This window comes from Equus przewalskii, chromosome 1 (genome assembly GCF_037783145.1).
Source record: "Equus przewalskii isolate Varuska chromosome 1, EquPr2, whole genome shotgun sequence".
Taxonomy (NCBI): Eukaryota; Metazoa; Chordata; class Mammalia; order Perissodactyla; family Equidae; genus Equus; species Equus przewalskii.
Genome location: NC_091831.1, coordinates 94,031,748 through 94,058,241, shown reverse-complemented (window position 1 = coordinate 94,058,241; position 26,494 = coordinate 94,031,748). Strand labels below are relative to the sequence as shown.

The 26,494-nt window shown below is 45.7% G+C and overlaps 1 long non-coding RNA gene across 1 annotated transcript; it reads left to right on the top strand.

The window, feature by feature from the left end:
* The first annotated feature begins 3,946 nt into the window (after positions 1-3,946).
* Positions 3,947-6,836, top strand: LOC139075793 (uncharacterized). Its single transcript, XR_011526708.1, has 2 exons — positions 3,947-5,109; positions 6,535-6,836. It is a non-coding gene; the product is annotated as an uncharacterized lncRNA (long non-coding RNA).
* Positions 6,837-26,494: the final 19,658 nt, after the last annotated feature.

Genomic DNA, 26,494 nt, shown 5'->3' with positions numbered 1-26,494 from the left:
TTTTTGTGTGTTATTGAAGTTAAGCTGGTATACATTCAAATAAGTGTTATAAGTTTAGGATGTTAAATGTAATTCCCATGGTAATCACAAAGAAAATAGCAATAGAATATACACAAAAGGAAATGAGATGAAAATTTAAATGTTTCACTACAAAAAATTCAACTAAATTGCAAAAGAAGACAGTAATGTAGGAAATGAGAGCCAAAAGAGCTATAAGGCATGTAGAAAACAAATAGCAAAATAACTAAAGTCCCTCCTTAGTAGTAATTACTTTAAATATAAATGGATTAAACTGTCCAATCAAAAGACAGAGATTGGCAGAATGGATAAAAACATGATCAAATTATATGTTGTCTACTAGAGACTCACTTTAGATCTAAAGACACAAATAGGTTGAAAGTGAAAGGGTTGAAAAAGACATTCCATGAAAATAGCAAGGAAAAGAGAGCAGGGGTGGCTACACTAATGTCAGACAAAATAGACTTTAAATCAAAAGACTCGATAAGAGCCAAAGAAGGACAGTATCTATTACTAAAAGGTTTAATACAGCAAGAAGATATAATAATTATAAACATATATGCGCCTAACAACCATCAAAATATATGAAGACCATCAAAATAAATGAAGCAATGGAATATTATTTGATCTTAAAAAGCAAGGAAATTCTGGTACATGCTACAACGTGGATGAACCTTGAAGACATTATGCTAAGTGAAATAAGCCAGACACAAAAGAGCAAACACTGAATTATTCCACTCATTTGAGGTATCTAGAATGGGCAAATTCATAGAGACAGAAAGTAGAATGGTGGTTGCCAGGGGCTGGGGGGAGGGGACAATGGGGAACTGTTGTTTACTGCACACAGAATTTCAGTTTGGGAAGATGAAAAAGTTCTGGAGATGGATGGTGGTGATGGTTGCACAACAACGTGAATGTACTTAACACTACCGAATTGTACACTTAAAAATGATTAAAAGAGTAAATTTTATGTTGTGTATATTTTACCATGGTTAAAAAATAGATTTAAAAACTCAAAAGGAAAATGCACCTATGGGAGCATATACAAGGCACTATTAAGATGAGTGTCTGGAATGCAGGTAGGGAACAAAGGGAAAAGTAGGTGGATAGAGAACAGCAGTGGGAGGAAGACATTCACTGTGTTCTTTTTAATACTTTCTCAATGAATTTATTGTCTATTCAAAACATTAAAAATAGAATAAAATTTCTTTTTAAAAAAAGAAAGTTCTTCCTGATATTGAACCAAAAATCTGTCCTATAATCACGTTGAACAAATTCCTCCAATAAGTGACAGTCCTTTAAGTCCTTAAGACAGTATTCTGCTCCCTCTGAGCATCTTCAGCTCTCTGTTGCTCCTTCTCGGTCCTGGGGGCACCAGTCCTGCAGAGCGGTGTCTGGTTCTGTGGACTCTCTGGTGGACACTTGTGGCTTGGGGTGTCCAGCATCTACTCCTTGCCCCATAGCACCTTATCTCTCCTTTGGAGAATCTCCCACTGTGTAGGATCTCTGTGCAGGATGTCCCAACTCCCCACTAGGAAAGCACGAGCTACCAGTGGGTCCTCCAGCTGTCTACACTGCCCAGTCAGGAGACAAGCATGTGACGCAACCCGTCAACTTGCTTTTCCTGGGCTTTGCTCTTCAGAGTGCTGTGAAAAAGCTGGGTGCCTAAAGGCCGTATTTTTCCTAGCAGTGGGGGGCTAGGCTATTCGGACTGGATAGTCCTTATGCTCCTCCTTTGTGGGGGTACCTGCTGCCCAGGCCTCCAGACCTCCTTGGTTCTGGCCCATTTGCCAATCCTGGCCTTCCAGCCTCTGTCAATTCTGTGAGCCCTACAGGCCTTCCAAAAACTTTTTGTTTAGCTAACCAAAGTCAGCTTCTGTGATTTCTGAGCAAGAATCGAGGCTGCCAAAAGCCCCAATTTACAGGTGAATTTGGGGGATTGTGACAGATTGTATTTCCCCAAGACGGCCTCAACAGTTTCTCCCATCCCACACACTGAACAACAGTATAACCTTGGCACACTTTCCATGGAGATGTGGGGTCTATGTCCCTTCCTCTTGAATCTGGGCAGGCTTCCACAAATAGGGTACGGCAGAAGTGATGCTACGTGACTTCTGAAATCAAGTCATAAGAAGCCATACAGTTTTGGCCTGGTCCCCTTGAGATGCTTGCTCTGAAGGGGAAGTCAGCCCCCAGTGCTGGACAGGATGCTGGGCAGAGACATGTGGGCAGCCTTGTCGACAGTCTCAGATGGAGCTCCCAGCTGACAGCCATAATCAACTGCCGCCGAGTGACTGGGTCCTCTTGGACATCCAGCCCAGTCGAGCCTTCAGATGATGGCAGCCCCATCCACCCACTGCCTGGGAGACCCCAATAAGAATTGTCCAGGTGAGCCTTTCCAAATTTCTGATCCACAAAATCATGAGTGAAAAAATGACTTTTTTAAGTGGCTAAGTTTGAGGATTATTTGTTACATAGCAATCAGTAGAAACTAGAAACTCTGGTTGCTTGCTTACCTAGCCCGACAGAAAACTGTATATTCACAGCAAGAAGGAAGACAACAGGATCAAAGGCAATGAAACCTACATTTACTGAGTCCCGCCACAGGACAGATCCTTTTCAAATACCACAATTATTCCCATGTTGAAAAGAGGAAATCGGGGGTCAGAGGGGACAAGGCTGCAGCTGGTTAAGTGTGGGACTGTAGAGCTGGTGCTCTTTCTTCTGGAACAAAATGCCAGGAAGCAAGACTAAAGGAGCGGGTCAGAGAAGGTTTAACTCAACAACTGATGTTGCAAGAATAAAGATTGCTGAAGCTATGTGTTCATTTTAAAGGGATTAGTGTCCATACTGCTTCCGCCCATGCATTAGTCAAATGACAGGTGGAACGTGCAGTCGGTGAGGCGGGGCTGAGGAGGGACTGCTTTCACAGGACCTTCCGGTTACTGAGTGCAACAGTTACCTGCCGGTGCTTTCACAGTTGGAAATCACCTCCTTTAGTTCTCAAACAACTCTCTTAAGACTCGGGCTGAGCCCTCCAGCAGGTGGTTAATGTTAAAGTGGTGAGATATGATTCATTAGCATTAAGATGGGAGCTATGAGGCTTAGTAATACCTTGGTAAGCTCCTACTTTCAACCGGGCACTTTAGGAACATTATCCCTAATCCTACAAGACTGACAGCCTTATCCCACTTTGATAGGTGGAGACACAGCTGCGGGTGATGAAGTTATTTGTCCCAAATATCACCCAATGAGGAAGTGCAGGCGAAAGTAGAGTGCCGCTGGGTGGGTGCAGGGGAGGAGAGGGTGGCTGACAGACAGCGAGGCCCTGCTGGCACAGAGCCCTGGGCGGGGACATCGGTCTAGGGCCCCTGCGAGCTGTGGGCATGGAGAGCAGGTCCTGGAAGAAGAACTAGCAGAATGTGGGGTCCCCAGACGACATGGAGTCAAAGATGCTAGAGAAGGGGCAATTCCTCATCCACCTGTGGATGGGGCAGAGACCCAGGGACCCAGGTCTCCTGTTCATTAACTCCCCATCTAGAAGGGGCCCGTCAATTCAGAGATGAGGAACTGCAGCCAGAGAGGACTTGCCCAAGGTCCCCGAGCTTGTCAGCAGCAGGGCGAGACAAGAGCTCACATTCCTGACTCCTGGACCAGTGCTCTTTCAGAGTCAGCTTCCTTTGGTTCTGGGGATCAAACTTAGGCTACAAGCAGGGTGACCCTTTAATTTATCATCCAAACCAGAGTGAGAGGGGATGTTATTAATAATTACACTGGGACAGCAGGTAAAAACAGGACTGCCCTGGGCAAATGGGACCTATGATCACCCTAGTGTGACAACTGAATGCTACCCACCTGCCCACCAGGAAAGCGCCTTGGTAGCCTTATGGCTGAAGGGACCATCATTAGTCTCCACACCTGGTGAGGGGCCGGATGACCAAGCAGCCTTAAGGGTCTGGCCTTCCCAGAGACTTTCAGGGTGCCCAGAACCGGCTGCTCGGTAACTGACCTGCCTCCCCACCTGGAGCTGTGTAGGCATAAACAGAGGTCCCATTTGTATTGTCCCCACCTACGAGAGGGCGAGTTCTCTGCCAAGCCCAGCAGAGCTCCGGTTTCAGGTTCTTCCCTCTGGGTGATACCCACTGAACCTCACTGTCCTCATGCGAGTTGTGATCATGGCCCTCCTGCGGGTCCTCAGGGCACTGGGGGAAGGGACTCTCTTGGCCTGGTAGCCAGGTCACAGCAGAAACTTATAGGATGTGAGGAGCACACTTGAGTGGCTCGCACAAGCTGTGCTGTTTCCTTCCCCCTTCCTCACACCTCTGCCTTTTCCCGGATCGTCCCGAGCTTCTCAAACTTTTTGGTGCACAGGAATGCCCTGGGGATCCTGTTAAAATGCAGGTTCTGATTCAGTAGGCCTGGAGGGGAGCCTGAGTTGCTGCATTTCTAACAAGTCCCAGGTGGTGCCAATGCTGCTGGTCCAGGGACCACTTGGAGTAGTGAAGCCACAGATGTCTCCCTTCCAGTCCCTTCCCTGCATTTGCGTGGCTCCTCCTTCTCTAGATCTCAGTGTGAATGGCCTTCCTCATAGAGGCCTTCCCCGACTAGCCCCTAAATGAGGTCCCTCCTATAACTCTCTCAGAGCACCCTGCTCACTTCCTTCAGAGCAGTAATAACAACTTGTCACTGGTTTATGTGTTTATTACTGATTGTGGGAGACTGTTACAGTCTGTCCCCAACTGATCCTGTCTCTCCATACCCACACTCTTGGGAGTCTCTTCCCGTAATGACCCTGGGCCCGGCCACGTAAATTTGCTTGGGCCAATGGTACATTAGCAAGACGACACAATCACAGGCTTGAAAAGCACATGTGCATTGGGCTTGCCCTCTTGGAACACGGCTGCCAAGTGAAGAGGCCTGACCTAGCCTGCTGGAGGCCCCTGGCCAAGACAACACCAAGTGCCAGACCTGGGAGTAAGGCCACCCTAGATTGACATGCCCCAGCTGCACTGCGAGCTGACTGCAGCCACGGGAGTGAGTCCAGAAGAATGGCTCAGCTGAGCCCAGCCGAAACTGCTAACCCACAGGATGGTGAGCAAATGAAACACTTGTTTTAAGTCACTGAGTTTGGGGGTGGTTTGTTACACAGCAGTAGATAACTGGTACCCTCATTTGATGTCTCCATTAGGGCTGGGACGAGGTCTGTTTAGTTTAGCACCTTACACCCACTGCTTTGATTCATGAATGAATAAGCTAATGAGGATCTGTCTGATTCTAAAGCCTATGCGTTTCTGCTCTGCCACCTTGTTCCGAGACAGGTGCTCATCCTGGGTCCAGTGGGGTCAAGGATGAAAGACATAACCTAGTTTAGGCCAATCAGTGCTTTCTAGTCCACAGTGATTGGTTAAGTGTGACAGATCCAATAGGACATAAATGTAGGAAGAGATTGATTATGAGGCATTGGCTCACATGATTGTGGAGGCTGAGAAGTCCCATGATCTGCCGTTGGCAAGCTGGAGACCCAGGGTGGCCGGCGGTGCAATGCTAGTCTGAGTCCAAAGGCCTGGGAACCAGGGAGCCAATGGTGTCGATCCAAGTCCAAGGGCAGGAGAAGACCGGTGCCCCAGCTCAAGCAGCAAAAGGGTGGATTTCTCCTTCTTCTGCCTTGTTGTTCTATTCAGGCATTCAATGGATTGGACGATGCCCACCCTCACTGGGGAGGGGATCCACTTTACCGAGTCCACCATGTGAACGTTAATCTCATCCAGAAACACTCTCACAGACACACGGTATATGATTAACCTGGGCATCGTTGGCCCAGTCAAGTTGAACGTAAAATTGACCATCACAAGAGGGAATACCCGGATGGCTTGGGATGCTGGCCATTTACCGGTGAGCACAGAAATTTTCAACATTATGACTATTGGTATCAACATCACAGGGTGTAGCACTGTCAGTCCTGAGAGCTGCTGGATCTGTCTGAGCATGGAGACAACACCCAGGAACTGGTCCAGAGAAACATAGAGAAAGACACCAGGCCCCAGTCAGAGCAGTCAAGCCCTTGGGTAAAGCCTTGTCTGATGCTAAGACTGTCACCGAGCCTCTCAGTCACAGCAGCCCAGAAACGTCATTTAGCACATGCGGTCAGAGTTGCTATTGTTTGCAGTTGTCAGAACTCTAACTGATCTTCTTTCTTCTGTAATACAACCCTCTGAAGGTCAACCAGATGATCCAGATACTCTAAAACTAAGGTTAAGCCAGACCGTCAGGGGAGTGAATACCTGGGCTGACTCAACCACCCTATAGAATCATCTTTACTCTGCTGTGCTTCACCAAAAAGAAAACTTGTCACTGAGTCTATTGTAAAGCTGTTATTGAGGGGGTGGCTCCCCGCTTTGCACAGGGTCTCTCTAGCCTTTTAGCCGTACCTCTCCTGAGCAGTGAATTTATTTTTTACCATACGGACACTACCAACTATGTAACTGACTAGTTTTCCCTTTTTGTCTTGGCTGCCAGGAAACTCAACATGTACCCACTTGCAAAAACATAGAACTCCAGAGCCATCCAGATGGCCCAGTGGTTAAAGTTCAGCACACTCCGCTTCAGCACCCTGGGTTTGGTTCCCGGGGGCAGAACCACACTAGTCGTCTGTCGGTAGCCATGCTGTGGTGGCAGCTCACATGGAAGAACAAGAATTTACAACTATATACAACTATGTACTGACACTTTGAGGGGGAAAAAGGAGGAAGATTGGCAACAGATGTTGGGTTAAGATGAATCTTCCCCTGCAAAAATAAAAAAAAAGTAGAACTCCATAATGTCTCTGTGGTTTTTAAAAGGAGCCTCATTCCTGGTTTAATTTTATGTTCTTATCCTTGTTTTTCCCTATCACATTCTTACTTACTTTTGACTTATGTAATCTTGCTGTATTTATATATTCCTATATGGAAATAAGCATTATAAACCTAAAAAAATCACTTTGATTTAGGTTTGGTTAAAATGAAAAGAAAGTATGGGGAAGAGTACCATAATATCAATTACTTTGAATTTCAGTAAAGAAAAGGGAAGGCGGATGGAAGAATATTAAATTCTAGAGATCTCAAGAGCATAAGGAATCAAGACCCTAGAAAGGAGGGAGAAGGCTCCCGTTTAAATTTTAAGACTCTTCCTCATTTAGATTCTGCCAAGAAGAAGCAAGTGACGAATGAATACAGACTTCCTCCTGAGATGCTTATTTCGTGGAAAATACAGTCTCCATACTGGGGATGCCCTTGAAACAATGCATGATTCATTTAATATACAAAATGTTTGTTGAAAGAGCTGGAATGTGCTCACATAGGTTATAAACGAACTATAGGTTCTTCTGTTAGAAAAATCTCAGACCCCCGGGGGGATTTCCTCTCTTTACTGACTGTGCAAGTTAAAGAAAATAGTGGCTCTAGGATTTTCAAACTCAAACACCACATAGAGCTTGGGTTCTTTGATAATCTGAAAATGATTTAGACTTTTCTGAAACCAAATTTGTATTTGAAATACAAATAAGTGAAAAACAAACAATAATTAAAGGAGCACTATTTGCAGTAGGCAGTTTGCAGAAAATGTTGGATGGCTGAGGGAAATGGCCAGTAAAAACGTGGAAGGGGAATCAATGAAGTGCTCTAGAAGAGAGGGTTCTCTGGGGGTTGAACAAGACCTGACAGGAGGGAAGTAAAGAGAAGGGAAGGAAAAGGGAGTCAGTAAGGACAAGGTTAGAATGTCCTAGAATCGGGAGAGGGAACAGGGACACACTCCAGGGGGCGGGTTCCAAAAGGCAGGAGATGGGGCTTCCGAGCGCCATCTGTACAGAGAGATGCCTTTGAAATACCACCTAATTATGGCCTCCGTCTTCATGTGGGGCCCATCCAAGGCATCCTAGGCATTTGAAAAAGATTTCATAATCCTCCATCCCGCCTGTGAATTAAATTGGCTGGGTGTGCTTTCTTCTACCTTAAGGTGCCTCTCCCCATGTGTCACTTCCAAAGGAAATACCAATCTTACTTTGAAGGTCTGTTCGTGCATTTCCTGGAGGGTTTCCTGGGCCGGGGGCAGGATGGCAAAGGAGAAATCATCTCTGCCAACATCAGCCCAGCTCGTCCTTCCCCATTTCTACTCCTGGAGACCTGCTTCTCGGGGCAGCTTCGACTGTTTCGCATCTCATCCTCCATAAACTCTAAAACAGTGGTTCTCAAAGTGTGGTCCCCAGACCAGCATCAGCAACAGCACCCAGACGCTTGTTAGAAATGCAAATTCTCAGGCCCGGTGTGATGCAGAATAATGGCCCCCCCAAATATGTCCACATTCTAATCCACCAGAACCTGTGACTATGTTACCTTACATAGCAAAAGAGACTTTGCGGTGTGATAAGATTAAGGCTCTTGATGGGGGAGATTATCCTGGATTATCTGGGTGGACCCAACATAATCACATGATTCCTCATAGATGAAAGAAGGAGGTAGGCGAGGCAGGGTCAGAAAAGGAGATGGGAAGATGGAAGCGGAAGTTGGAGTGAGGCAGTTATTGGTTTTGAAGATGAAGGAAGGGGCCACAAGCTAAGGAACAAAGACAGCTTCTAGAAGCTGGGTCAGGTAAGGGAACATGTTCTCTTCTAGAGCCTCCGGAGGGACCCAGCCCTGCCAGCGCCTTGATTTCAGCCCAGAGAGACTCATTTTGAACTTCTGACCTCCCGAACTGTAAGATAATAGATTTGTCGTTTAAGCTATTAAGTTTGTGGTGATGTGTTAAAGCGGCAATAGGAAACGAACACAGGCCCTGTCTCAGCCTCAGTGAATCAGAAACTGCAGGTGGAGCCTGGCCCTCTGTTTAACGAGTGCTGAACCCTCAGAACTGATGCGGGGTCGGTGAGCCAAGGAGTTGAAAGAAAGATTTCTTAGACTCTTAAGATCTGGCAGTAGTGCTCTTTTATTTAGAGAATAGAATAGCATGGGGACAGGACCCATGGGCAGTCAGGCTGCTGCGTGGGGACAGGGCCCACGGGCAGTCAGAGATGCTGCTGGCATGGGGAGCTGCTGCTGCCGCCACTGGCATGGGGACAGGACCCATGAGCAGGCAGAGCTGCTACTGGTATGTTGCTGCTGCCGCTTCTGCTGCCCACATGGGTGGAGAGTAAGGCTAAATTTAAGGCATAGGTACGTGAGTTATCTCTTTACAAGACAAAAAAAAGTTAAAATGGTACCAGTGCCAGTAGGGTCCGGCCATTGGGCAGTCCCACAACTTTTAGATAAGAATCAAACCGGATTGAGTAAATGGCAGAAGTCACCGTTAAATATTATCCTCAGCTAAAGACAAAAGAGGATTTGGGGGGTGGGGGGGGGGTCAGTTACATGAGGTTGCCAGACAGTAAACAACTTAAGTCCTTGCCTTCCCCATTAAGAGTTTCCAGAGATAAGGCCATCCCCCCTTCCTCCTGGGGCAGAGAGGGAGGCATGGAGATTTCCTTCACGAATGCAACTGTCTCTGATCAAAGGGCAAGCAAATTACACTCCTCGGAGCCTGTTTCTCATCTGAAGTTTTAAAATTAACCAGCTTAAAATCCTCATCAGAACCATTGCCCTCCGGCCGTGGTTCTTGACCTTCACTGTAGCTCAGACTCATCTGAGGAGTTTCTAAAAAACAACGCCCAGGTCCACCCCCAGAACTTCTGATATAATTGGCCTGGGGTGAGACTCAGGTATCCCATTTTCAAAAGTGCCATCTATGATTCTGCTGTACTGCTGAAATTGAAGGCTGGGATTCCTTCCCCGCTTCCTGCTTCCGCCTCCACTCTCCTCCTCTCTCCCGGAACTATTGGTCTCTTCCTGGTCTTCTCTTCCCCTCTTGGCTGAACAGTCAGTGGGACACCTTCCTGGCAGGGGACAGTTGCCAGTATGTCTAATTAGAGAAAAAGATTATATCTATGTATATGTCACAAACCCAACACTGCAGTGCGGGGTGTAGATTTAGTCACACACTCCTAGCTGAGAAGGGCCAGCCACACTCTTTCAAGTTGAGGAAACTGAGACCCAGAAAGAGGACATGACTAGTCCAGGATTCTACAGTGAATGGGGCACAGAGCCCGGGAGAAAACCCTAGTCTTCTGGTTCCTTTCCCCTCCCCGGCTCGCTCTGACTCTGTTCCCTGGGGTGGAAAGTGGAGGGCTCCAGGCAAGGACCTGGCTCCTTAAAACCCTCCCCCATTTCCAGGCAAGGCAGAAGGGGCCCATGTAGTGGGCAAGTGCTGGAATCCTCTGGAGGTGACCTTGGAGTGGGGGGCATGGCAGGAGAGACTCCGATGGCCCAAGACAAGGGAGGTCTGTGGGGGAGGGGAGGCAGCCAGCTGAGACCTGCACAGGGGAAAGCAGCTAGTCCTGTTCCCAAACGCCTACCCACCAGAGGGGTGGAGAGAGGGGTGGGGAAGGGAGGACGGGATACGGGGCAAGGACTTGCAAATCAACAGCCCCCTCCCCACTGCAGGGACCCAGGCAGGGAAGCACAATGAGGGGGAGTCAGGTGGTCTGGCCTCTGGTGCCCCTCTTCACCCTGCTCCCAACACCTGCAGGTCCCTCCCCCACAACGGGCAGGGTGGGGAGGAGGACTGGGCTGGAGGGGACTCAACCTGGCTGCAAAGAGGCAAGTCTGGGAGGGGGCAGCAGGGTAGCGTCCTTGAAAGCACAGGCAGTGTCTTGAATCTCACAAATCCCACTTTCTACTGTGTGACCCGGGGGAAGGCCCTGAGCCTCTCTGAGGCAGTCTCCCTTCCTGGAGGCCAGGGACCACAGTACCTGGTTCCCTGAGGATCCTGAGAAAATACACATACACGGATGTACGCGTGGGGCTCAGAAAATGGAAGGCAGTGCCAGGAAGGGTTCGGACTGCCTGGGTTCAGATCCCAGCTCCACCCCTTCCTGTAACCGCTGAAGTGGGGTCCTCTACTCCTCGCAAAGAGAAGACAACAGTCCAGAGGCAAGGTGGTAGGAGAGAAGGGGTCTTTTGATTACAGCTTGCTAGCAAGGGGGAAGATGGTGGACTAGTGTCCCAAAGATCCATCTTAAAACTAAATAATGTTGAAGGAGTTACATAGAGCAAATGGGCCGAGGCGGCCTCTCGGGATGTTGACCATCTGGTGTTGTCGTCTTTGAGACTCCAGATCATCCCCTCCTCTTGTCACCAGTGATGGACACCAGCAGAGGGCTTGTTCCTGGAGGTCGTTACATCCCTGAGAGAACTTAGAGAACACGGTTATTACCTTATCAGAATAGGGAGGTCTGTGTATAAGCTGAGGCTACGAAGATAGCAGAGCACGCACGTTTCTCACAAGCAGGTGTGTACTTATCCAGGCTATGTGCAAACTAAAGCACTGCTGGCAAGGAGGGGTGTGTCTTGTGAGTGACAAATAAAAATGGCAAGTAATAGGATATATTGGCATATATGAGGAAGCCATTTGGTGTAAACCTAATTCGGCCTGACCTTGTCTTTCCAAAAGGGCCTGACCGAGGCCGTTGAGCATGCATTGTATATCTGCTTTAGAGATTCCCTATGGCAAGAGCAAAAGGCCCTTGAGATAAAGGTGCAACTTCCCTCCCCCTCCCAACCTTGGCATCTCCTTAAGGATTAGGCATCTTTCCTTAGGCTAGAAACTGATTGCTGCGCTCACCTGTGACCACCCAGCTCGAGACAATAGACTTGCCTCCTGCTACACCCACCAAGATAGCAGACCCACTACCCGCTGTGTCCGTCCAGTGCTGTGCCAACAGGGCAATCTTGTGACTATTGTGGAAGGGACATTTCAATCATATGTGAAACACCCTGTTTGGGGGTATATAACCACACTGTGTACCCCCACGTCTTTGGAGTGCTCTGTTCCTTTGTGGAAAGACTCTCTCGTGTTATAATTCTCAGATGTAAGCTCAGAATAAACTCACCCAAATTTTCACTTATAGATTGGCTATGGATTATTTTCATCAACAGTTCTTGGTGTAGTCGCGGCAGGATTTCAGAGAAACCCACCGGAGGCCACCTGGAATCTACACTGAACCGGCATTCGGTACCAATAAGGGTCCATTGAGCCCCCTGGATCACTGCATTCTTCAGGTGACCTCAGTGAGTTCTCCTGAAACCCGGACCTCCTTATTTTAAGTCGATGGTCCAAGAGTTTATATGAGCTGGGTGAGGTCTTAAGACTAGAGGTTTTGAGGGGTACCGGTACATTTCCTAGGTGGAGAAAAACCTAGAGAGAATTCCTAAGCCGCAGGAGCTTAGAGGAGCTTGGAGTGAGCTGGGTTGGTTGTCCTTTTAATTTGGCTTTAAATTGGAAAGAATTGTGTTTATAAGGTCTGAACCAACTGCTTGATAGAGAAATGAGAGACTGAACGTGTTCAGCTCCGAAGAAAAGGGACACTTGCTCCTCCTGGCCTTTACCAAAAGGTGCCCTTAGGTGACTAAGGACCTCAGCGGGAGTGTCAGAGGATCAATCCTCGCGACGTGCAGCTGTCCCATAGGGAACTCCGCTCTCATTCACGGTAATTAATTACAGGCTCGTCCGGGGACGCGCACATAAGTGCTGGTCACCCCCACGCTCTGAGCTCCCACGGCAGTATTAGGTGGCCAGAGGGAAAAACCGAGGCCTGTAAGAGAGTGTTTACGACCTTTCTATAGGGAGTAACACTCACAAGCAGCACACTTCTGACCCACTACACTGTCCTTAGAAGTTGTTCAGACTTTATTTAAAAGAAAAACAGACAAGCAAAAAGAAAATGGGAAAACCGTGCTTTTAAAGCCGGCCAGCTCCCGGATGGACAACCTCCCAATGGGACTCCAGCTGGTTTCCTGTAAGGAAACAATGCTTGCAAGTATCTAACAAAATGGGAAGGACTAACTAAGAATGACTTAAGTGGCCAAAGTGGGGAACGTTCGCTATCTCAAAGATACTGTATTTGCGTGCACAAGTAGAAAGAGCCAGCTCTAAAACTAAAGCAAAAGAATGGGAAGCTTATTATGATTGGCATTTAGAGGCTTCAAAACGTAATAATGATGAAGTGAATTCTTTACAGGAGACTAACCGTAAATTGGCAGAGACTGTATCCGAATTAAAAAAAAAAGGATTAAGAAGTCAGAAACCCTCCCAGCCCGCTTATCCCTTCCATCTCCTCTGCAGCTGCCTTTGGAATCTCAGAGCTCATCTTCTTCTTCTCTGAAGAGCTCTATTCCATTGACTTAAAGTAAGTGCTTACAAAAGGTTTTTCTGAATAGAACTAACCCAAATGTCTTCATCTCTCTTAGAGTTACAATGGCCATTTTCGTCTCCTTTTGAGCTTTGCAACAGGGAAACAAAGAAATCTTTAAAGAGTCAAAGGCTCCACCCCTGGGAGCCCCAACTTTGGGTTTCTGGGCCTGATCACTCCAGCAACCCTAAGTGGGGTGCCCTCTCTTGACAGTTGACTCACTGAGTATTTTAGTCACCTACTGAGTCAGTTATAAGGGTAGGAGACCTGTGATTTATTCTGTGAACTGTCCTGCTGGGGTTGTGTGCCCGGCATAGGAACTGTTGTGTGACTCTTATCTTGATAACCCTCTGGAAGAGGCCATGAGGGCGAGGTCTGATCGCTTCTTTTCTTTGCCTGTTTTGCTCATCATCTCTTCTGTTGTCACCAAGTCGAGGTTAAGTTCAGGCTGGACCTGACCAGAACCTGGACCTTCTGTAAAATCGAAAACTTGAGGGGTTTCTCTGTGCCTTTATGATGCAGTTGGACAGGTAGATCAACTTAGAACGTCATTCAAGTTACAATCCAGTTTCTGGGAAATCAAGAGAAACTGTCCTTAGAAAATCCTTGCAAGACTGGAAATACTGCTCTAGAGGCAGTTCAGATTTCACCCAGTTCCTTTATCTCAAAAAGGATTACCATCTCCCCTCTCCAGGAACTACTACCTAGCCCATCACTAATCCCTAAGACTAAGGCAAAAAAGGGGGGGGGGGGAGGAAAAAACAGCTTCCAAATTCTTTTTGGTAGCAATCTTGAGTCCTGCTAAGTTAAGTGATAAAAATCTGAGTATCTGGGTAATTTTTGGATTGGATAGAACAAACGTTGCTGAACATCTAAGTTTATCTGCTTTTGGTTTTATTGCAGAGATGCTAAAAGTCTTTGGGTCTTTTATTGTAAAATGACGTGTTCCTAGAAATTATGAAGTGTTTAGAATGCTGATATAAAAGACAATTCATAATTGCTTACCTTTTGTCTGTTAATGGTTAAAAGTTCTAATTAACATATATAATTAAAGCTATTGGAAATTAATAAGGAAAACAGCTCTGCATTCAAGGAAAGTTAAAATGTAAGTTTTCAGTAAAGAAGGTATAAAGAATGGAAATATTTTTGTTTGGTTGGTTAAGAAAGATAAATTTGTCTTAATGTACTAGAAGGGAAGAAAGAAAGCAGGGACAAATTCTGAAGGCAAAAAGAAAGTTGTAGAAGGTTTGTGTGAAAGAAATTCAGAAAAGAGTTTTATACCTGGTCAAGTTGGTTAAGATTGAAACGAATCTAATTAAGTAAATGGGTTTTAATATGAAAAAAGTAAACTGGTACAAAAGTTAGAATTTGGCTCTCTCTCTTAAAAGGATAATTTTCTTAAACTCTTAGTCTGCTCTTGATAACGAGATTATAAAAGGTTTTTCCTTCTGAGTAAGTTTACAAAAGATCTATGTTTTGTTGTATCTATGTTTATGTTTCCTAGGTGCAAAAGACAGAGGTCTCTCTATTAAGGTTTTTTTTTTTGCTGTTGATACCTAAGCATTGTTTCACAGTGAGCATTGTTTAAATAAGTGTTTTAAAAACCTTTTGATATTTTTGACAAGCTTCTCCCTCAAAAAAAAAAAAAAACAAAAACAAAATTCAAGTCCTAAATAAAGGTTTTCCTTTGACCTGAATGAAGGAAGAGAATTTCTCTAAGGATTTTCAGAGGGCCCCTGAGACTTCACAGAGAAATTTGCTCTCTCTTCCTATAAGGTGGAAGATTCTAAACTAATTAGGCTTATTGGTCTGTTAAATTACATTGGAAGCATTGTCAGATAAGTGATGATAATCTTTCTTAGTTGGTATTATGTGGGTAAATGTTATTGATATAAGTGTTTTGAAAATTATATAACATTCCTAAAATTCTGATCTGTCCTGGTTATCAGTCATAATTCTAATTATTAGTTTAAGTTGTTGTATATCACAAAAATAACCAAGTTTCTCTGTCAATTGTCATTTTTAAGTCTTTTTGTTGTTTACAGTCAGTTTTACTCTGATGCTTTCTGCTTTTGCAAATATGTCTCATCTTCAGAGGGATTCATGGAAAGGACTCTGACGCTTACTCTGGAACACAGTTTTCTGATAAACTTTCAGATCATAGAACTGAAGTCTGGGTAAGAAATTACAGAAATCTAATGGAGAAACTGATGACCTCATAAAACTGCCAACAGAAGATTAAGATCGAGAACCGGTTATGCAGGACTGAATGAACTGAGGATGATTATAATTTTTTTTTACGACTTCTGTTTGAAATATTGTTTTTGATGTGTTGTTTTGTTTTCTCAGATTTAAGGAAATCTTTTCTCTTATGCTAACTATGACTTACAGCAATTAGTGAAATTAGACTTCTATGAGCAAAACTGAAACATTTATCTTTTTCTCCCTACCTGATCCCTCCAGAATTTGGAAACTCTTTGTGAGTGAGTATGGTTATTTCGTGGCAATATAGTTATTTGCATAAGTTCAATAAGAATCTGTTCTCCTTATAACAGGACACATTTCTTATCTTACCAAAACTTTGACTGGAATGTCATGTTTGAGAGAAAGATACAGACTCAGATATGACAATACTGCCTTTGAGGAATAAGGTTGACTTTCTGGAAATAAAGCCACTTGGAAATATGGGCCTGGTACCTTGCTTTACAGAGAGAGATTCCAGCAATCTTACCTGGTAAGTAAGGAAGCTTGCTTATCTGGCAGATGCAATGAACCTCGAAATATTTTGGGAAATCTCAAGAAAGGAGAGAAATTCACCCAAATCTAAGGTATTGCAGGCAAGGCCTGATGGCACAAATCCTTGGTGTGGCTTTCCTGGCCTCGAGAAGTTTTTAAGGTTCAATCTGAGATTCCTCATAAAGAATTCCAGCAAAGCAGATTTAAGAGCCTATAAGATCAATTGCTATTCTTGCTGCACTTATGTAAATAATTGGGCCAAGTTTATTGAAACTAAACTTATATTGCAAACCACTTAGTCTTAATTTGACTATCTTTGGTAAAAATGAGGGTGATTTTAGAGAGAAGAATTATGTTTCAGTGAAAAACTATAATACGCATTTGTGGATATTAGATCCTAGTTCTGTTAATTATCTTTGAGGCTTTTTCTACCTGTGAACTGAACTGGATCCTGAATTCTTCTACTGAAATATCTGGTTACAAACCTCCAAACTACTGTTTTCAACTTTTACCTCATTTTCATTTGGAATCATTGAGAATTGAACATGCTCTTTTTCCTGAAGCCTTGCAAACTGAAGCTGAACGACTTGATAGAAACTTAAGAGAGATTCCTGTCTGTTGCTGTGTAAGCTGTAAGCCACTCAAAAAGATACCTGAATGCCCGATGACATCATCAGAGACCTTTCAAGTAGCAAAAAGATGCTTTGACTCTGACATCTAGAAGTCTTCTTGACTGCCTGCCCCCTGGACGCAGGAACTAATTTATAATTTGCTCCAACCATTAATCTTGTTACCTTGCTTCCAACATCACAAGGGAGAAAAGACCACGACTGCATTCTATTGTTTAATTTGGTTTACAAATGAGTCTTACTTAAATCATAAGTGAGGATGTTATGCTGTCTAGCCTCAAGAATGCCTGCTACTTTCTGTTAACTCTGCTAACCCAGTAAAAGATTTCCTTCTACAGGCTCAAGAAATTGCCACGGAACAAGAGAAACAGATATGGCAGTCAAAAGGGGGAATTTTTGACACCCCCTCGCAGATGTGGTTTGGGCCCAATAAGAAACCCACTCCATGGGTCACAAGGCCACTTTCCCCTTCCTAAGGGACCCTTTGAGGTATGGCAATTGGACTTTGTCCAAATGCCACCATCTCAAGGATATAAATACATCTTGATAATGATTTGCATGTTTTCACATTGGATTGAGGCCTTTCCTTGCAGAAGAGCAACGGCTTTAACAGTAGGTAAATTACTATTAGAGAGAATAATTCCTGTTTGGGGAATTCCTACTGAGTTACATAGTGACTGGGGAACTCAAATCTGTTTGTAATGTTCGGCCAATATTGCACTGCGCTTACCATCCCCTATCCTCAGGATTGGTAAAACTAATGGCACAACTAGAACTTAATTGGCAAGCTTTCAGAAGCATTTACTCTCTCACGGCCAAAAGCTCTTGTGCTAGTGCTCCTTAATCTTAGATCTATACTTTTGTAAACATCGGTTGTCTCATTTTGAAATAATAATAAAACAGCCTATGCAATAGATGAAGAAATATATGAACCGGCTTTTCTTAAGGGATATATTACATCGTTGTCACGGTCTTATTGAGGTACTTAAAGTAAAATGAAAGATTGGTAGCTGATTCTTTCACAGAGCTCCCAGAACTTAAGGATCTTGGACTGTAACCTGAAGAATTTATTTATTGAAAGAGACATCAAATAAGACTGTTTGCAGCCCTGTTGAAAAGGACCAAACCAGGAGGAGAAGACGACGACATCTGTTGTAGACAGCTGTCCCAAGACTCCGGACCAGGCCTGTATTCCCAAGCTTCTATCTCCTCATTTAAACATTTGTTATGCTTAAACTGTATACCTATTTTATAATTTGTTTGAAATGCTATCATACTTAAAGTGATTAATTTGGAACAGGCTGGTCTTGAAGGCCAGGAATTTATCGAGTGACTCCTAATGGAACTCAATGGTTATATGGAACAAATCTTTGGCCTTGGCTACTGCCTGGATGGCTAAAACACTTCACCCTGAGTTTCCTTTAAAAGCAGGGAAGGAGTCAGGCTGAGTTAAAACCTCTTGCCAATCTCCCTCTCTTTAAGGCCAGATGGGCTTGTTCAGTGTTCCACTGGTATGGCTATATTTTCAGCTATATGTGCTTCTTCTTTGGGGCTAAAAGATGTCGTTATTACATATGGAATCTCTGACTAAATTTACTCAAGGAGCCCTTAATGATAGTCAAGCAGGAATAGCCTTATTAAATACAGAAATGTCTTTAATGCAAAAGGCTGTCCTTCAAAACAGAATGGCTTTAGATATTCTTACTGCATCCCAAGGTGATACATATACAATCATTCAGACTGGATGCTGTGCTTTTATACATGATGACTCTTCCAATGTGTCATCTCTGCTAAAGCACATGAAGAAGCAAGTGGATGCCTTATGTGAATCCTGCACCCACTTTGATTTATTTGGTTGGCTCCCTTTTCAGTATCAGTTCCCTTTTTCAATCCGGATTGGAATTCCTATTTCTATTATTTATTGGAATCCTTGTACTGGTCATAATATTCAAACTAATTGTTGTTTTCTTTACTCAGTGCTGTAAGAGTAGCATACAAACTAGAGTAATGATTGCTCAATGGCTTGAGATGGTTGATCTATCTTATAACCCTGGACAAAGTTCCTTTTCTCATAGAGACTATGACTAAGAATTCATTTCAGACTAATCCTTTAAAAATGCTGTTATTATCGTTACTGTACTTGTTCTATAATCATATACAATGTAAATGCAAGGTGTCATAGAAAAGCGCATATGCAATGTTGTGCAACAATCTAAATTAATTACATAACATATGAAATGCTTCCTCTGTTAATAAATATACTTCCATGCTTGTCCACTATTTCCCCCCAACGCGGATGACTAGGCAAATAATGAGATAAAAGCCTAGCACCGAGGGACATGATGGACCCAGGGCAGGCAGCAACCACCCTGGCACCGAGGGACAATGTTTTGATCATCAATGCTTTCTATCGAAAGATTAGAGATCAAAAGGGGAAAATGACAAATAAAAATGGCAAGCACTAGGATATATTGGAGAATATGAGGAAGCCATTTGGTGTAAACCTAATTCGGCCTGACCTTGTCTTTCCAAAAGGGCCTGACTGTGGCCGTTGAGCACGCATTGTATATCCGCTTTAGAGATTCCCTATGGCAAGAACAAAGGCCCTTGAGGTAAAGGTGCAACTTCCCTCCCCCTCCCAACCTTGGCATCTCCTTAAGGATTAAGCATCTTTCCTTAGGCTAGAAACTGATTGCTGCGCTCACCTGTGACCACCCAGCTTGAGACAGTAGACTTGCCTCCTGCTACACCCACCAAGATAGCAGACCCACTACCTGCTGTGTCTGTCCAGTGCTGTGCCGACAGGGCAATCTTGTGACTATTGTGGGAGGGACATTTCAATCATATGTGAAACACCCTGTTTGGGGGTATATAACCACTCTGTGCACCCCACTTCTTCAGTGCCCTTTCTTCCTTTGGGAAGAAACGCCCTGGGCCATGGTCCTCAGATTTCAGCTCAGAATAAACTCACCCAAATTTTCATTTACAGATTGGTTATGGATTATTTTCGTCGACAAACGTTTGCTCTAATTGTTTGGAGAAATAGGCCACAGGTCTCAGAAGGATCCCTAGCGGTTGGGTTAATGCTCGTAGACTTATACCCAGCCGCTCCAGCACGTCAAGTTGAAAAGGCTTTTCTAGGTCTGGAGACCTAAAGCTGGGACTGTTACCAGTTTCGTTTTGATGGTATCAAATGCCAACTGACATACCTTAGTCCAGTCCAGAGGTTCTAGGCCGTTTAAGACCTCAGAGAGAGGTTTTACTGTAAGTCCATAGTCAGGGATCCATATCCGACAGAAGCCGGCCGCTCCCAGAAACCCTCACTATCGTCGCGTGCTTGGGGAGGGCCTCGGCAGGCCATTGCCTTCTTCCGGTCGGTGAACTCACAGATGTGAAAGGCTCCGGACGGGGCCTGGCTCTGTGGGTGCTCCAAATCGTCAGCTTTATTTTATTGCTGTTTTTGCCCTGACGGAGGGCACAGAGAGCCTGCTGTAGCCCTGGGAGACTCTAGACACAGGCTACGGCCCAGGAGGCTTTCCTATTAACAGAGCGTCTATAAGACCTAGGAAAAAAAGACTGGCCTCAAAATATGCAAGGAAAACTGCAAAATCAAAATGAGTGAATGCTTTCTTAAATGTCCACAAAGCATACTATGATTTAGACTTTGTTAACAGTCTTTGTAAACAATTAATAACATTTGAAATTCATTTATAGGTTAGATTTTCCCATTCTACAAGAATTTGAGTGACGATGACTAAGAAATCAGAACCTGGGGCCGGCCCAGTGGCCGCGTGGTTAAGTTCACGTGCTCCCTTCGGCAGCCCAGGGTTTCACCGGTTCGGATCCTGGGCGCGGACATGGCACTGCTCATCACGCCATGCTGAGGCGGCATCCCATATGCCACCACCAGAGGCTCTGACAACTAGAATCTACACCTATGTCCTGGAGGGCTTTGGGTAGAAGAAAAAGAAAACAAGAAGATTGGCAACAGATGTTAGCTCAGGTGCCAATCTTTAAGAAAAAAAAAGAAAAATCAGAACCAATCATAATTTAAGTAACTTGTAACCAAATAACTTCAAGCACAAAACTGTAAAAATCATTTTAGCAGATCACTGTGATAGAGTTGAAACATGCAAAAAATTTAAATCTGTTTAAGAAACATATATATATACATATGAAGTTTAAGGAAATAAATGGGAACAACATATGCCAAATTCAGGATGGTACTTTCCTCCGCAGGTAGGGGAAGGAATCAGAGAGGGGTACATAGGATATCTCAACTGTCTCGGCAACATTTTATTTCTTAAGCTGGATGGTAAGTACCATAGGTTTTTATTATATTGTTCTTTATCTCTTTTTTTACATATGAAAAACTTAATAACATTTTAAAATGTTTTTGTATCAAAAAGAAAAAAAAGTCCTCAAGTTATTTTACAGCAAATTTATATTTAATGTGAAATGTGGGGGTATTTTAACATATTCTGTATAAGGTAAGGCAGGGCCAAGAGCACGAGTCCCCAAGGCCCTGGTTCTCATTGGTCCTCCAGGCCCCACACCCCTTCGCTGGGAATGAATAATCAGCGGCCCCTTGTAGAGCCTACAGAACCCAGAGGGGGTTCGGTTTCTTTATCAAGCATATTCTTTACTAAGCGTCTGTCTGCCTCTAAAGCGCAGATGCACATATTCCTCCCTATGTGCTAAGTAGGGAGGTGTAGACACATGGAGCTGTGAGGAAGTCAGACAGTTCCAGATAAGCAGGAGTCATGTCTAGAAGTGGGGCTCCGAGCAGGCCTGGGGGTCACTCCTACCACCAGGCCTAACGAGGGTCTAGCCACGTGTGACAAGGTCCTGGCTCAGCCAAATGGCCTGAGAGGGCAGCCTCCCTCGCCTGTGGGGAGAGGAAGCTTCTGCCTGCCCCGTGCCAGTTATAAAGAGGTGCTGGTCAGACCGGCAGAGTAAAGAGGAAACTGAGACTTCAGGGCCAGGCCTGATGGACAGGAGGCAGACGGGGTTGGGGGAGGGGGGGTCTTAGAATTCAAAGAGAGAGAGAAAGGGGGTTGTTTATTATTTGCAGTGTGAGCTAGCCAGGCTCCACAGGGGGTCGCTGGGTCCCAGCCAGGGCCTGGGCTGTCAGAGTTGCCACGAAAAGGAAAAGATCTTAAATAAGATCCTGGGAAAGGACTTCCTGCCACTAGGGGAAAATGTCGACCGATCTCTGGGCCAGTCCTCTGGGCTGGATTTGCTTTGGGGCCTTGTTTGGCTGGAGTTAGGAGCCAGGTCCAAGGAGAAGGTCAGCCAGCACCTAACCCCCGGGTCTGTGCACTGAGCCTTTGGTCATCCACCCCTCGGGGTGAACAGCAAGGGAAAGGTGTGAAATAATATGAAAGATGTATATTGGTCTCTGCCCCTATTCCTGACACAAGGCTCCTGAAACCCTCGTAAATTCTAAGTGATAAAAGCAATAGGAGCATCTTTTGTCGTAATATGTGGTCTTTGACCCTGGTTCTTGACTCAGGGCTCCTAATTCCCTTGGAATTTCCTGGGTGATGGCAGTGTCTTCCTTCCTAGTGAAGTGACTCTGGGTGGGCTCCTGCATGGGAGCTGGTCACCAGAAAGATCAAGCCATGACCAGAAGCCTGGAATTTTCAGCTGTGTCCCCCATTCTCTACAGAGGGGTGCGGGCTGGAAGTGGAATCAGTAATATGAGTAATTGATCATGGAGGAAGCATTCATAAAATACCAATAGTATGGGGTTTGGGGAGCTGCCAGGTGGATGAACACATGCACGTACCAGGAGGGTGACACACCCCAACTCCATGGGGACAGAAGCTCCTGTGCTCGGGACCCTCCCAGACCTCAGCCTATGTGTCTCTTCGTCTGGCTGTTCATCTGTATCCTTCGTCACATCCTTTAGTAACTCAGTAAATGTGTTTCCCTGAGTTCTGTGAGCCACTCACTCCAGCAGATAATCAAATCCAAAGGGAAGGAGGTCACGGGAACCTCGGATCGTGGCCAAGTCAGAGAGAGGTTGTGGGTAACCTGGGACCTGCTCCTTGTGGTTGGCATCTGAATTGGGTGGGGGCAGTCTCTCGGGATGGAGCCCTTAACCTGTGGGATCTGACGTTATCTCCAGGTAGATAGTGTCGGGATTAAGTTAAATTTTGGGACATCCTGCTGGTATCACAGAGAATTGTTTGGAAGGAGAAAATCACCCCGCCCCAACTGGTGTCAGAAGTGTTGTGAGTGTGGTAGTGGTGCGAGAGGAAGGGAGGAACATGGGAGGTGGGCTGGAGTTTCCCTAAGCAAAGTTTTCCCAGGAAACTCTTGTAATGAACCAGCAAGGGGGCGAGAGGGCTGAAGGCGGGACTCAAGTGCAGCCTCAGAATGGGGTGGGAGGCCAGGAGCCTTGGCCAATGCTCGTCCTCTAGTAATTAAACCCCGGGGGGAGTAGTCCAGTTCTTGGCAGATGCAGTCCCTGTTGTCAAGGGTCTAAAGGCCAGTGGAGTGAGGAGGTCAGAAATAGATGAGAAAGAATGTAAATACACTGCTTACCTTAATTTACTGAAAGCCTGCAGGAAACATCATTCTCAGCAGGGAAAATAGGAAACATCCCTTTTAAAATCAGAATGAGGACAGCAAGGCCCACTGTCCCCCTTTCTATGTAGCATCATTCCAGAGGTCGGAGTCAGGTTGTAAAAGGAAATGAAAGGAACAAGGACTTATTCTTAAGTATTCTTATTTAAGAATAAGAAAACTGAGGGATAGAGAGGTCAAGCAAATTTCCCATAGCCACACAGCTGGTATGTGGTGGAGGTGGGACTGACCCCAGAGCTCTCCCTCTTAACTACTACACCATCCTACATACTCAAGCGCACACATTTCTAACATCCAGGGTGAGGCTCAAGGTTTAAGACCCTTCTCCTGTCCTCTGCACATCACGAGAGTTTCCAAGGTTATTTTGTGAGCAGAGAAAGAGGGAGAGAGGAGAGAAGCCCCAGTAAGGACTGAAATTGAATTTCCCTCCAGCCTATTGGAGTTAGAACTTGAGCTGATTTAAAGAAAAAAAGGAAGTGTGACGTTTCTTGCACACCTGGGTTGTGGCTGCAAAATCTTGCATGCCATACATCCTTTATCTTATTTAATTCTCAAGAGAACTGTGTCTCCATTTTACTGACGAGTAAAGTGAAGCTCCTGGAAATTCAAAGACTCGCTCAAAGTCACAGAACCAGGAAGGGGCAGAGCCAGCATTCCGTCCTGAGGTCACCCTTCTAACTTCACAACTGTCCGGGCGTCTCTAAGGAGCTGGAGGGGAAGGCAGGCAGGTGCACCACATCCTGAGAGCAGAGTGGTGCGTGAGCACAGGGTAAACAGGCTGGGAAGGGAGCAGCCGAGGAGGGGTAGAGACTGCTTCCTGGAGGAGGTGGCCCTCAAGCTGAGTTGAGAAGGAATGAGCCGGGAGAAAAGGGCAGGAAAGAAAGCAACAGGTGCCACCACTCAGAGATGAGAGAGAAACGGCAGGTCTGTCAACAACTTGAGACAAGACAGGAGAGAGGAACCGGCCGAGGATGCATCTTCTATGACCACCAGCGACCACTGGCCCAACCTGCCATTCAGACCCCTTGGAGAACAGCTCAAGGTGGGGAGGGGGGCACCTTGCCCAGCGTTGCCCCTTTAGACAGTGCAAGTGGATGGCGAGGAGCTTGCCTGGGGTCAGCTCTCAGCAGCCCCAGTTCCTCAGGGTTCACTCCCTTCCCTTCCTCCATTCCAGCGTTCCTCAGAGCTGGGCTGGGCAAGGTGAAATCACAATGCTGCCTGGCCCTGGCTCCCCTCCCGGCCCCCCTGAAGCCCACCACCGCATTCGCAGGATCCCTCAGGGCCCAGCTGGGCCAAGGCTGACCATTTATGTGAGCTCTTCTCACACTGCAATGTACATTCAAATCCCTGGGGATGGTTTGGAGATGCAGATTCCCATTTGGCAGGGCTGGGACGGGGCCTGACATCCTGCATGTCTATCGTGGTCTCAGGTGATGCTGATGCTGCTGGTCCGAGGACGAGACTTAGAGTGACGTCATCTAGGCAACCATACCTTGAACCTAAGATACGCCAGGCATTGTGCTAGTTACTTTCTCTACACTTTCTAATGTAATAATTACAATAACCCACTGAAGTGGAACATACTGTCTTTACTTTTCAGAATGGGGGACTGAAGGTCAGAAAGATGAACTATTTTCCAAAGTTAGTAAGTAGCAGAGCTGGGCTTTGAACTTGGGTCTGTCTGAGTAAGGAAGTAATTAAGGTTAAATGAGATCATAAGGGTGGCATCCTGATCCGATAGGATTAGTGTCCTTATAAGAGAAGACCTCGGTGAGCTTTCTGTCTGCCATGTGAGGGCACAGTGAGGTCGTTGCCATATGCAAGCCCGGAAGGGAGCTTGCACCAGGAACCAAATCGGCCAGCACCTTGATCCTAGACTTCCCAGCCTCCAGAACTGTGAGACATAAATTTCTGTGGTTCAAGCCACCTAGTCTTTGGTTTTTTGTTATGGCAGCCTGAGCTGACTAAGACAGGGGCCCGGCTGCTACTGGGCAGCCAAGGATGCTGATTAAAATGAATGTGGAATGTCATAGAATGTGGACTGTTTCCCCTCTGTGGAATGTTGCTCTGTGCAAACTGAGCAGGACCGGGGAAGAACCAAAATGATGATAATAATAACCATTCACACCCAAGCCAAAGCCAGCTGTACCATTCACAAACGAAAACACAACAAAACAAGCTCAGAACGATGGAGCTGCCCAAAACCTCACACCCTAAATCCAAATGAGAAGACAGGAAACGACACCGCCATCGGGTCTTACCCACTAATTTGCTGCGTGTACTGAGAGGCTGAGTCTGCAACCCTGTGGAGCGAAGAGGCAAAATGAATAAACAAGGCCCTGGCTCCTAGAGTTTAGCCAAGTCCCCTGTGCCCGCGAACTGGTGGAAAACGTTGAGTGTGGTGGATCAGGCCATCAGGGCTGGCTCTTTGCATCATCTTCTCCCCTCAAAGCACCATATCAGATGATGCTCCACTCTATTCACAGAGTTTTTGTGGTCCATTTTTTTGGAACTGGGTGGCCAGGTCCTTCTTCCTAGTCTGTCTAGTCTGGAAGCTCCACGGAAACCTGTCCACCATGGGTGACCCTGTTGGTATTTGAAATATGGGTGGTATAGCTTTTAGCATCACAGCAACAGGCAGCCGCCACAGTATGACAACCGACAGATGGGTAGCGTGCTTCCCCGGACGGGAAATGAACCCGGGCTATGGCAGTGAGAGCGCCAAATCTTAACCACTAGACCACCAGGGTTGGGTATTTTGTATAGATGAAATATCTTATAATTATAATTATGATCTTATAACTTTTTTAAGAAAGAAGGAAAAGGTCATTGTAAAAGAAGGTTTAAAAATGAGACTCTTCAGAGGGCCTGGGGTGAGCCACGCTGGGGGCCCTGCTCCAGTGTCGAGGGCTGCAGCTGGAGGATGAGTGAAGCCCAGCCCAGTTTGCTGTCCAGTCCCTTTGTTCTCCGTGGATGGCGAGAGTCTCTTCTCTACTCTCTGACCCTATGGTTCCTTATCCATGGTGTGTGGATAATGGATGACTACATCCAATAGTCCAATAATTACATCTAATCATTACAATCACATTCATTTAATCTGTATAAACACTGTGCACGCATCATCTCCTTTAATCCTCACAGCAGCTCCAGGAACTGAGTAGCATAATCATTCCTGATTTACAGGTAAGGAAACTAAGGCTCACAGAGGTCAAGTGAGGCTGCACACGTGGTCAGGGGAGAGCCAAGTGGTCTTGCCAAGACG